At 36.5% G+C, this 12949-nt stretch overlaps 1 protein-coding gene across 2 annotated transcripts in view; it reads left to right on the forward strand.

Annotated features, from left to right (window-relative positions):
- The window catches only part of RNF38 (ring finger protein 38), a 164702-nt gene that overhangs the window by 1627 nt on the left and 150126 nt on the right, over nt 1–12949 (forward strand). The gene's annotated exons all lie outside the window — the stretch shown is intronic.

Raw genomic sequence — 12949 nt, forward strand, 5'->3', positions numbered from 1 at the left:
GCCCTTAGCCCCCCATGTGCCCCTCCTAGCTGTGCCCTTAGCCCCCATGTGCCCCTCCTAGCTGTGCCCTCAGCCCCCCCATGTGCCCCTCCTAGCTGTGCCCTTAGCCCCCATCTGCCCTTCTTTTGGAGACAGTTTTGCTTTTTTGGGGCTCCATCTGACTCTTATTCCTGCTAATTTTAAAGTTCCCAGATATTCTTCATTTAGAAATACTTTTCCTTGTGTTAGGATCTGTTTTTTACTTAGTTATGATATTTAGATCTCTATAAATAAATATTACTTTACATCCAATCTTTAAAGATTTGAGTTTGTTGTTTTGAAAAGTATTGGTGAAAAAACTTCAAAATATTTTTGTTTACATCCTGTACTTTGGAGGTGTGTCTGTAAATACTTTGTAATAAAAAGTGCACTTCAAGGCTTAAAGAGTTGTAAAGTTATGGATGAGTGTAACTTTGTAAATTAGTCCATGACATTTATTTAAATGGAAATCTGAGCTGATAAATGGGTGCATTCATTATCCCTATAGGACATATTGATTATGGCTTGGCATTGTGTTGGGTAGCATTGGCTTGGCAGCGTGCCCTGTAGATTAATGAGAGACATGGTCCCTAAGCTTCTTTACCATCCAGATCAATTGATTTACAGAGATGTTATCAGTTTGGAGTGTTGAATGGTGCAGATCCTGAGATGTGTTAGGGATCAGGGGCATGGAAAGTCATTGGAGAAGTGGCATAGGAGGCTGGGGATAAAGGGGGATAGATGGGTGAGAATGGGTTAAGTTGGGAGCACTGGGCACTCACATCCCCTCCTCTCCCTCCTGTCATACATTCCTGTAATGCTGGACACATGCTCAAATGGGCGGGGGAAGGGGAACTTATATGGATTTTCCTGCTGCTGTATTGTGATCTTGTCTGTAGAGCTGCTGATCACATCTAGAGGGATCTATATTACCAAGCTATATATTAGAAAAGCACAGCTCTATAAATGATACCAATCAATAGTCTCTACACCATGGCTGCAGCTTAATAACAAGCCATGGAAATAACAAGTGTGGATTTCTAGATGAACCATTTTGTCATGTCAGTCCCTTTCCACTTGCTTGGCCCCCAAGCTGATCCTTCCTGCCATGTTTGTATTAAATATCATGCAGGCTAATGAGAGTGGGCAAAGGACTGGCATCTGTTAACCATTTCTGAAAGTAACAGGGGGTTTAGAATATGTTGCTTAATGTATTTTTTTTAATAATAGCTGAAAAGTTTTTATTTAGTGCTGTCAAAATTGCTGTAGATGATTGCCTAGCGTTCTGATGTCCTGTTCTATAAATATTCTACCTTAGAGAGCATACAGCTGTGCTTATTAGTAATTTGCATGCAACGCCCCTTCCCAACCTGACAGCTCCTCACTGTAACCTAAATATACTCGGCTGCATAGAGCAACACCTGATTGACAAACACTTCTCTATGTTTACAAAGTACAATCCTTACATATCTAAACATAATGTATGACAGGTTGTGATGGCTGAACTACTGAGATCTCTAAATGTCATCTCTGAACAATTTCATCATTCATTCTGAACATGGGATGGCTACTGATTTCCCAAAGTAGACACCCAGAATAATTTATGTGTGATCCATGGGAGCCTGTGGGAAGCCTGACATGTCTAAGCAAACCCCCACCTTTATTAGCTATGGGTTGCTAAGGAGAAGGAAAAGGGACTCCTATTTTTTTTTTCTCCCGCTTGTGTTTGCATGTTATCAACATGGAGACACATTTTTACTGAAAAGATTGCGTTTTCGTCCTGAAACCACACGGGTTTAGTTCGTGGTTAGTTAAGATGTAAACAGTGCCTAAATGAGCTTCATTTTTGAAAAAATTGTGGTCCTTCCTGCTATCCCTGGTTCAGTAATTCTCATATAACGGGCCAGATTAGGAACAATTGTATGTATTACTATCCGTGCACTTTGTATTCCTTCTGCTTTCTTTTCACAAATGCTATAAAGCTGGGAGTAGGGATTATCTTTAAAGAATATTGGCATTTTCCACTTTTTCCTTTTTTTTGGCCAGGTTTCATATTTTCTTCTTCGGTTGTCATAGCTATCTAGCTGAGCCCAGACATATGTATGGTGCTGGTAGTGTTTGGGTCTGTCCGAAAGCGGATATCTGAGCTTGTTTACTGAGGCTTTGGTTTGTAACGGGACAAGCATTTGTATGTTTGGCAAAATGATATGTTCTTCTCCGATGAAAATATGTGGGGGTCACAATAGCTTGACTGAAGTTGATTTTATCTGATTTTTAATTCATATAATTCATATTAGTATTATTCATATTGTCAACCCTGGATTAGTTTATAGCTTTAAAAAAAAAAAAGATTTGAAGTTACCTACCTGTACAGCTTTGCCTACCTCTCTACTACACTGCTTATGACTCCGAAAAACAGGCAAGCTTTGGCTTTTCCAAATTGAGTACATGACGAGGTCAAGCTACACCTCTCACGTAACAGAGCCCAAGGTGTCTCTAGGTAGATGTGCCGATGGTTCTGCATCAGAGGATATGAATGGGTACAGTTAGTAGGGGTTCAGTTATTTATAGCGGGTAAATTGATGCACCGAGCAGTTAAACAGCACTGTATGTAATATCAAATTTTCCTAATTAGGAGTGCCAGGGTTTGATGTTTATTTTTAATATGAATTGGATAGACGGTTTTGTCACAACACAGTAACATGGTTGAAAAGGTTATATAATATGGTAAAAAGTGATACATGGTAAACATTTAAAAAAAAACAAACATATATTTAGAAACTAAAAATTATGAAACGTAGAGTTTTAAACATGTCTGTTTGGTAGTTGATGCATAGAATATATTTGGAGGTACACTGGCAAAAAATACTGGGAGGTGTTATTAGCAAATGGTGTAGTACTACATGCAGGTGCGTTAGCATGGGTGATAGCATTGGGTTGTCGCGTATGGGGCTTATCCTTTTAAGTGTATGGTAACCCAAAAAATAAAATTGCTAGTGTTCATTCCTGTTGAAATAATATTTATATGTTTTGCAGTTTTGTTGTCTATGTTGCAGAGCTTCCTGTTTGTGTGACCACACTGACCACAGAGTTGTGTATCTGTTTGTTCTCATTTGTTTAACTGGGATCTGCAGGCTGCCATGGGGATATACAACATGGCTAGTGCACCCCCTTTCCTTGATTAAATGGGGAAATGTACTAATTGTTGAGGGCCAACCTAATGCACTGCTGACAAGTGTCAGCACAATTTGTAATCTGTAATTACCATTGTAATCTGGAGGCTCTGATATGTGAAGGCAAAGCCTTGCCCCCGCTATGATGGCTGCCTCTCCAAATCTGGAGAGAATTCACTTTCATTGGTGAAGCAGGGTAATCCAGCAAACCTGGAATGGGTATTTCAAATTTCTAGCAAATGTTTTCAATCATGGACCAGATCCATTCCAGGTTTTCTGGATCACCTAGCTTCACTGATAATTGTATCCTCTCTAGCCTTGGAGAGCTTTAATAAATCAGGCCCACATTGAGAGAAAAAACAATAGTACAGTAGTAATGGGGAAAAAATCATTGGGTAAGGCCTGCAGGCCATACTTATTATTTCCCTTTGCCTTCGTTTATGGACTTCTTCCACAGTTTAGATGAACTTTAAGCAACCTCTGCTTAATCCAGAACGAAAAAGTTTAGCTTAAGATATACTTTATATATATATATATATATATATATATATATATCATTTTTTATAATTGATTGTATTAAAATTTTTTTGTAGCTAAATATGCACACAGGCCTGTTAATGCCCACCCCAAACCTATTTTTGTTTGCCAGCAGTTCTCTCTTCATCAAAAAGTTATCTGTAAACACGGGCTCAGCTGGGTATGAAAATAATGTTTTCATGTGTATGTGTAAAGTAAACCTTATTTAATGTCATTTGTTAGGGTGCTTCCTTTTCACATTTTCCTTAAAATTTATATATTACATATATATATTATATACATTAAACTGACTAGTAAATAAAAGATTTTGTTGGCATATTTACCCTAATTTGTCTTAAAGAAGAAATATGAGATTTTTTTACTGTTAAACGGACTAGTATGTATTTATTTATAAATATCAGATACATAAACCATCAAAGGGTCAAAATAATTTGCAGTAAATAAAATAAATTAGGAATAACAACATCCCAAATCTAAATTTTATTAACCTCTTCAAATGAGAGTTGAACATTTATACAAAATCAATCTCCCATGGAAATAAAAAGACTTGTCAAGAAAAAGCAGGATTAGAACTGGCTATGGCAGTGGGTGTTAGTAACTGTGCACATATTCACATACCTACATTTTTATATTGTAGAGGGATTTTTGAAGTTGAAGCTTATTGTAAGAAATAAACAGATTTTTGTGGACCTTGGCGTGTTATGTACAAAAGTTTTGGCTGCAGTTTTAAACCACATAAACCGATTAGATGATTTTGTGAAATGCAGTTCTGGTTTTGGAAGGTAGATCTCTTTTGTGTTAATAAAGTAGGGATATGTGCACCATGTATGAATTATTTCAGAGGACAAATCTGAAGATGTAAATATTTTACTACCTAGCTACAGTTTAGGAATAATTACACGTCACTACTTTCTTTACCATAAATTGGGGCTTTAGGGTGTTTTCTGATGTGCCTGGGTTCTACTTGCCCCTGCTCATGTGTTTTTTTTTTTCTTGGCAGACTGAGAAGTTAGATCCAAGTTTTTTGCTGTCTCCTACCCCATAGAGTGATTTATTCACTTCGTGTCTTGTGTCCAACTAACTAGAGCTGAGACAGGAAATGGGTTAAAACCAAAATTTCAAATCACTCCAACAGACAACACTGAAAAGGGTTTTATTTTCTAACCTAGAACAAAACAAAATAATTTTTTTTTTATTCTGTTTTTTGTTTGTGCGTTAAAAAATAACAACATGGTATCAAGTACCTCCGGCAAAATGCATTTGTAAAGTCATATAACTGCATTATAAATCCTAATACATTTAGTATTTTATTGATGGAGATATATTGGTAATACACAAATGTAAAGACTGACAGGTATCATCCAACACGGTGACATTACAATTGGAATAGGTGCATTCATCACAATCTTATAATATGACTGTGGCCCATGTTTGTCTGATGCCATTTTCCTTCCAGTGCAGCATTGCCAATATTTTTGGCAAGTTCTTGGGATTTTGCTTTTAGGAGCAACTTGGTGCAAGAAGGAACTGCACATCCTGCAATCTAGTGCAATGTTTTCAGGTATTACTGACAAATACAACATATTTATACTAATTTTCCATGTGCAGATCAAAAGGGTGACCTGAGGATCAGCTTATAAAATCCGTTCAAGAACAAAAACAAAAAAGAAAACAAAAAAAAAAATATATATATATTTTAATATAATTTCCATTTGTTTACTTCTTTATTAGGGTTCTATTTATAAAATAGGAAATCAGACGTTCCCTCAAATATTCCCTCATGGGAGTGTTCCAGGTTCACGTGTTTCAATGCCAGTAATTGATTCCCACCAGGCAATGTCAGATTCCCTGTTTTATAAATAGAGCCCTTATTGTTCTGGTTGTTTAAATTGAACGTCAGGCAGGAATTGAGCTTTATTTTTTTTCATTCATGTTTAAGCTTTTTTTTTTTCCCATTATTTAATGACACAGTAAAAATACTGGAATACAAGGAAAAATCACCTAATTTAATTTGTAAGTAACTACAACATACAGAAATGTAATTTTAGTGTTAATATCGTCATAACAAAATAAAAAATAACATTTTACACTTCATATTCATATCAAATTGATGTCTGTTAGTTTTTTTTTACCGCATTCGTTCAACTAGAAAACATTTTTTTCCCCTGCTCTCATAGATTGCTAGACTGTATTTCCAAAGAAAGGGAAAAATATAGGCACTGTAAGAGGTGGTATTTAATATTTTTAATTACAGGGAAATTAAAATTAGAATGACTTCTTATAAGCTACCAGTTATAAAGTAAACTCATCTAGAGATGTTTGCATATCTACAACTTTTCCTGGTAATGTCAGCTTACTTTTTCCTAATGTTCCTATTGGCCCGTCACATGAAGGACTGCAAGGGGGCACCGGAAGTTTCCCGATTAGAATGGCTCAGCATTCAGTGGGGAAGGGAGGGGACTTTAGGCTGGTATTTTCTTTATTTTAATACCAGCTACAAGTAATACAGAGATACTTTAATAATAATTTATTCTATTTACAATGCTCGCTCGATAGCAGTAGAAGACTAAAGACTGATTTGCATTCTGCAACTGTATTTTTGCTTTAAATATCAATTTTAAATTCATTTAGCCATTTGAAACAAACCAGCAATTCCATGGATAAGCTGATTTATAGTCTTTAGATTTTTTAGATGTTTTTTTTTTCATCTGTTTCATTTCTTTATTCATTTGCTGTGTAATGTGAGCTGTTGTGTACTGTGTAAGCAGTTATAGTTTTGCATGCAGCAAACACAGCTTCTAGTTATATTTCCAACCCTCACCACATAGATGAGTTGTCATTTTAGCAAAGGATAGAACCGAGCTGATTTCAAATGCAGTTGACAGCTCAATTACAGCACCCCGGGTCATTTATAAAGCTGACAGTGTTGATTATTATTATTAGTTTTACTGATTTTTTTAACATTATATCCTGGCAACACACATGTTAAAGGATAGATTTGGCTTTTAAATAAACTCCCTTAGTCCACTATGTGTCGCTTTGCTTATCTAAAATGTAAATGTGCCTGCAGCTGCCTGCACTTTGCCTTGCACTTAAGCCTGCAAGAGCGACAAAGTATAATGGGCCACCCCATAGTGTCATTGACAGGTGTTAGATGCAGACTCCTGTAGCTTTTCCCTACCATGGCCGGCCAGGAATAAGGATTATTTTTTTTTTCAGCACAATGCTATGGCCCAATCCATATGTATATGCTGTGCTAAAATCACGTGACCGGACTGTGCTTCCAGAAAGGTTATACCTATAGTATCTTACCAAAGTGAAATACCTCCTGAATAATGTGAAGCTTAAAACATAACTTTCCATAATACACGCAACATCAATGAACTTTTATTTGACCTCAAGCTCTGTGGAAACTAATGGATGAGGCAATGATTCAATTACAGGAAGAATAAGTACAAGAGTTTAGGATATTCTGCCTACAAATTGAAGAATAGTGCCATGGATTTAAAGAAGATAATTTTTTTTTTTAGAGTAAACAATGCAGTTTATATTTTTGTACAAATAGCTTATGTAAGATATAATTTATAATAGCTACAAAGGCACACAGTGCCCATTGTCTAGTTATATGTATATATGGCATACAGTATAAAGACATACCTTCATAACTTTCCCCACATTTTCATATTGGCCAAGCTGTCCTAGAAAAAAAGTTAGAACAAACCATTAAACTTGAAAGGGTCCTACCAATGGGTTCCCTGTTGCTTTGAGGCATGCTTTAATCATGCTTTAAACATTGGTTCCACTTACACTGTCCAGTTGCTAATTTAATTTTATTATAAAAAATGGAGCAGATGGTGGAACAAATAGTGGTCAGTAGCGGAGGCAATACGTAAGGCAAAAAAAGTCACTAGGCAAACCATGAAATGCAAGAAGCAAGTTATTTGACTCATGTGACACTGTATAAAGCTAAAGCCTAACATTATGTTTTAGTTGAACTTGCAGGTTGTCAAACCTCACTAGTTTACCCAGTTCAACTCATTTATACCTGGCACTCATTTTTACACATCTTAACTCATTCTTTCACATGGGCTTACAGTGCAGTGACACACTTTAAGCAGACGGGGTGCACTGTTATCACAGTCAGGAAACTTATACAGCCAATTACTGGAGTGCACCACTAGACCTCTCCATTTATTAATAACGCACAAAGTACACATAGCAAAGTACCCACACACAGCAAACTTCCTGTTACCTTAGTTGAACATTCTTATCAGTGGTATGCATGCAGGTTTATACCTGTGTAATAGACAAAGCCTGCACTTCTTGAGTTTTTGTTCATAGGAACTAGCTGAAAAGTTGTTAGACTTGTTACTACTTCAAACACAAAATAAAAGTGTCTCTGTACTAGGTTTTTGCTAGTGAAATGGTGTAGCCTTAGTCTAATTTGTTTATTTTATTATTTTTTACAAAACACAGTGTTTTATTGGAAGTGGATTTTTATTGGAAACAAATTTTGTACAGGTGAAAATGAGACCTCAGGAGGACAGAAAAACATTCTCTTGCTCTAATTACTGGCTGGATATCCACAAACATAGATTTAGCAAAGCATACGTGGCAATTATTATTATTACACAGTATTTATATAGCGCCATCATATTACGCAGCGCTGTACAAAGTCCATAGTCGTGTCACTAACTGTCCCTCACAATCTAATGTGCCTACTATAGTCATATGTTATTAATGTAGTCTAAGGTCAATTTAGGTGGAAGCCAATAAACCTAACAGAATGTTTTTGGGATGTGGGAGGAAACCCAAGCAGACAAGGGGAGAACCTGCAAACTTCATGCAGATAGTCTCCTGGCTGGGACTCAAACCTGGGACCTAGCGCTGCAAAGGCCGGAGTGCTAACCCCTGAGCCACAATGCTGCCCGTAGACAAGATGTGAAAACACATTGCTTAGTATGGCCTTCAGGATATGGTTATTAAGGAGCTGCCATTGATTTATAATCTTTCTTGTAATTGTTAAATAACACAAAGAAACGATGCCTAAAATTTTATGAACTTTTGCATGCAAATAAAAATTAAGATATGGGTAAATATATCTTGTGCACAAAATACATGTTATAAACATTTTAATACAAAGAATGTATTACAACAGTAGGCTGGTAATCAAATACCACAAATACCACCAATAAATTCTGCATACCTTAGGGTATGCAGAAAAGCAAAACAAAGTAGGTTTGGTAGTATTAGCACTTTAATATAAATAACAATATTTATGAAGTTTTTTTTTATGTTCCTGAACTGCTTGTCAGTGCAAACAGCAGGTTTGTGTTAATGCAGAAACATATACCCACTTTTCTTTGCCCCGCCACTCTATTTAGCTGTCAAGTGAAAATAAAAAATAAAAATACCCAGAAGTTCTGGAGTATGAAGACATGTGGCTCACCTTTTTTCTCCCCACCTGACAGGGACTGATTAAATGCCAGTGCTGTCAAGTTTTGCATCCTATGAAACACCCCAAGAAGTGCATGATAACTACTTAGACATCATTTTTATTTTTATTCTGAAAACCCTGTTCAGTGATGTGTGTCCTAGAGGTACCCCTATAACTGCATTATGTGCAGGGTACCCAAACCAAGGCATGCAGGTTTTTTGTACCATTTCTCTCTGCATCAATGTTGAATTAGGGAAGGATTTTACACTGTAAACATTTAAAAAAAAATCCTAAACTTTATCAATATTCAATAATGTGCTTTGTAAAACTGTTAGGCTCATTAATAAAATAAAGCTTGGTCACTGTGGGAATATGCTCCATTTGTTGTTCTTTCTCACTGCTTTGCCCCCTAATTTACTAGACCAATGACAAAAAGATGCTCAGTGTTACAATGTCACAATTTAGTTTTAGTAGACCCTTAAGCTACGTACACACTTCCAATTATTATCGTTGGTAAACGAACGACGAACGATCCTGCACGATATCTGCGAATGATCGTATGGCACCGATCCTGTACATACAGATAACGACACGATTGTTCGCAGATATTGTACACACGATAGATGTGATCGTTTGAACGATACAGGAAGTGACGTGCACCACAGGAAGTGAGCGAACGTTCGTTCACCGCGCATGCTCAGACCATGGACGATCTTTGAACGACCGTACACACGATAGATGGTCAACGATCGTTGTCCAATCCGATCCGCCGGTCCGGTCGTTCATTTCCAACGACTATCCTCGTTCGTCGGCGTCGTTGGTTACTTTTTTTACGAACGATTTTTAAACATTCATCTGTTCTATTTGTAAGTCAAAATGAAGCAAGAAGCACTATGCAGTTTTGTTCTATCTCGGCATGGGGATTCATCTTTCACAAGCAGCTATATGCAGTGTTAGCTCAGACATCATTGCCATGGCATTTTATAGACCATTGGAGAGAGAGAGAGAGAGAGAGAGAGAGCAGCTGATATTTCTCATAAAAGGTGTGTGTGACAGTAATTATATTTAGGCATTACTGTTAGGTCCATCTTTTTTTTTTTTTTAGTTTATAACTGCCTTTTGGATTATGGTCATCAGTCAAATTCCAAATAAATAAACAGTTACATTTAGTAGTTTTTTAATATTATTTTAATACATTTAGTCTTCTGTTCTCATCTTTAGACAGCAACCAGTCTACCTAAAACTCCAACTGTGTGACCAGAATGCAGCATTGCACACAGTTAATATTATATAATTTAAGCTATGTTTAGCTACGAAGTGACTGCACCCTCCACTAAATACAAATTGTGCCAAGCTACTGCCCGTAGCATACTGCACAGCAGACCTTTAAGTTGGAAGAATAACAATAGTGCCCCTTATTTTCCCTCAAGCTTTGCCTGTATAGGACTCGGGCATGTATGATTAAAGCACAACTTCTGGGCAGCTGAAAAACTATTTCAGTCAAGGGTTACATGTTTGTTTTATCTAGGGCAATAGAAATAGTACAGTGCTACCTACTCTGTCCCTTATTCCTTTCATCTTGTTTCCTGATGTATGACAGGTCCTCCATTGCCTCTTTTCTGATCACTTCTCCAATTCAAAACAAGCATTTGGAAAGAGGGCACAGCAAGAATACATTTTAAAGTAAACCAGAGTTCATTCTGAGCTTCATTTCTTACATTATTGTCTATTAATATGACTACTTTAGCATCGTTTTTTAAGTATTAGAACTCTTAACCCTTCTTTGCACATCCTTGTGCACGTATACCTTAAATTCAGGAGGTTGGAGGCCCATTAAAGTGAGTGTTGATTTGCCTAACATGGGGAAGCCAAAAATGCTTTTTAAATTGGAAGTCCTGACAAAATGTGTTTTTTGTTTTTGTTTTTAACACATTTCTGCAAATTTTCACTATTTACAAGTGTACATTATTCACCTTGGCAGATATAGCTGTTGGATTTATGGATATTTTTCGTTGTACAGCATAGTTTTATGTTTGTGATTCACATATAATGTTATGTTTTTTTATGTTTGTATAACACGTTTCTGCATATTTTAAGAATAAGCCAGTGGGCAAATTCTCACTATTTACTAGTCTATTTACTCGTGTACATTATTCACCTTGGCAGTAACAGCTGTCGGATTTATGTATATTTTTACATTTGTGAATTGTACATATGTTATATGAAATAATGAGTCTACCTAATCCTTTTCTGTGTCATTATTTAAGGTAAATATAATATAAATAATATAATAAAAATATATTGGTTTAAAACTATATCTGCTCCCTTTCATGCAGCTAAAGCTGAACTTCAGGCAAACAATGAAATCCACAAATGGAAAGCATTTATGTCAGTTTTACATGACAAATGATAGGTTTATGTCCATATGCTTCTAAGAGTGACAGTTTACACCACCTTTTACAATAAAAGAATTTTAGTTTCTGACCCCTACTTTCCTTTAATAGTGAAATTAAAGATGAAGTCATCCCTCTGCTCACTCAACTCTGCTTTCTTCTCACCTTAGTCCTGATTTATTAAAGCTCTCCAAGGCTCCAGAGAATACACTTTCATCAGTGAAGCTGAGTGATCAGCAAACCTGGAATGGATCTGGATCTGAATAGAAAATTACTTAAAAAATTAATTCCAGGATTGTTGGATCACCCAGCTACACTGATGAAAGTGTAGAGCTTTAAAAAAAATCAGGGCCCTTGTTCCTAACTCAGCATGTTTAAATGAAGTTTGCCTATTCAATGGTTCTCAGTGCTGCTGCTAAATATTCCAACCTGTATAGGAGATGTCAAATTTGGGTACTAACCCTTACTCTGTGTGTTTTCTTTTAATATTTACAACTCCCGAGCCTGCACTTCTGGGCAGCTAACCGAGACAATTTTGTACATGTCTGCAACAGAATTAACACCAAATGTAAAACAGATTTCCATCAAGATGACACTAATTTTTACTCCAAACCTATGCACAATTAGGAAGTGGTCAAGAGCATGTTTTAATCTATTGCAGTGCTGCTTCATAAAAGCTGAGGAGTTTAAAATTATTATTCATAAATAAACTCATGTTAAGTATTGCCTTGCTGTAAGGCAGAATTGATACAGGCCTCTAATTTATTTTGTCCAGAGAACCTGTCTTTAGGCCATTTATTTTGTAAACAAGTTTCTTTTTAGATTATACCCTCCCATGTTGTAGAGCTCTACCATCTTAGATTTAATGGCAGCAGATTCAAAGGTGTCATGCTAGTCTAGGAAGGTGAGGAGAAAGAGTAGAGCTGGGCCAGCATAGGCATTAATTAGGCAATCTCTGGAAAGGAGAGGACTAGGATGTGGTTGGCGTGTCAGTGGGAGCTGTGACCATTCTGAAATTGTCTTCTTCAGGCGTTGCAATCATGTAAAGTGCATGTGCTGATTTGTATACAGTCTTGGGATATATGGCTGATGGGATTGAAATAACTTCTGTGCACATTTGCAGGAGTTACATAATTTCAGCCAGGCCAGTCAAGGTGGCCAACATTTAGCGTGTCCCATCTGCAATAAAGAACTTTCAATTTTTCATGTTAGTTCTGCTAATGAAAAGAAAAATCCTAAAAGGAAGTATTTATCATTATTTTTTTTAGTAGTTACCTGCAAATGGTTAGGCTGATGACAAGGTCTCTTTAGGAATGACAATGCTGCATTCATTTGTGCTTTTATATATATGCTTGGAGTTTATTCTGAGCAGGCTTTGCAATTTTATTATT

Source organism: Pyxicephalus adspersus, chromosome 3, assembly GCF_032062135.1.
Source record: "Pyxicephalus adspersus chromosome 3, UCB_Pads_2.0, whole genome shotgun sequence".
Classification (NCBI taxonomy): domain Eukaryota; kingdom Metazoa; phylum Chordata; class Amphibia; order Anura; family Pyxicephalidae; genus Pyxicephalus; species Pyxicephalus adspersus.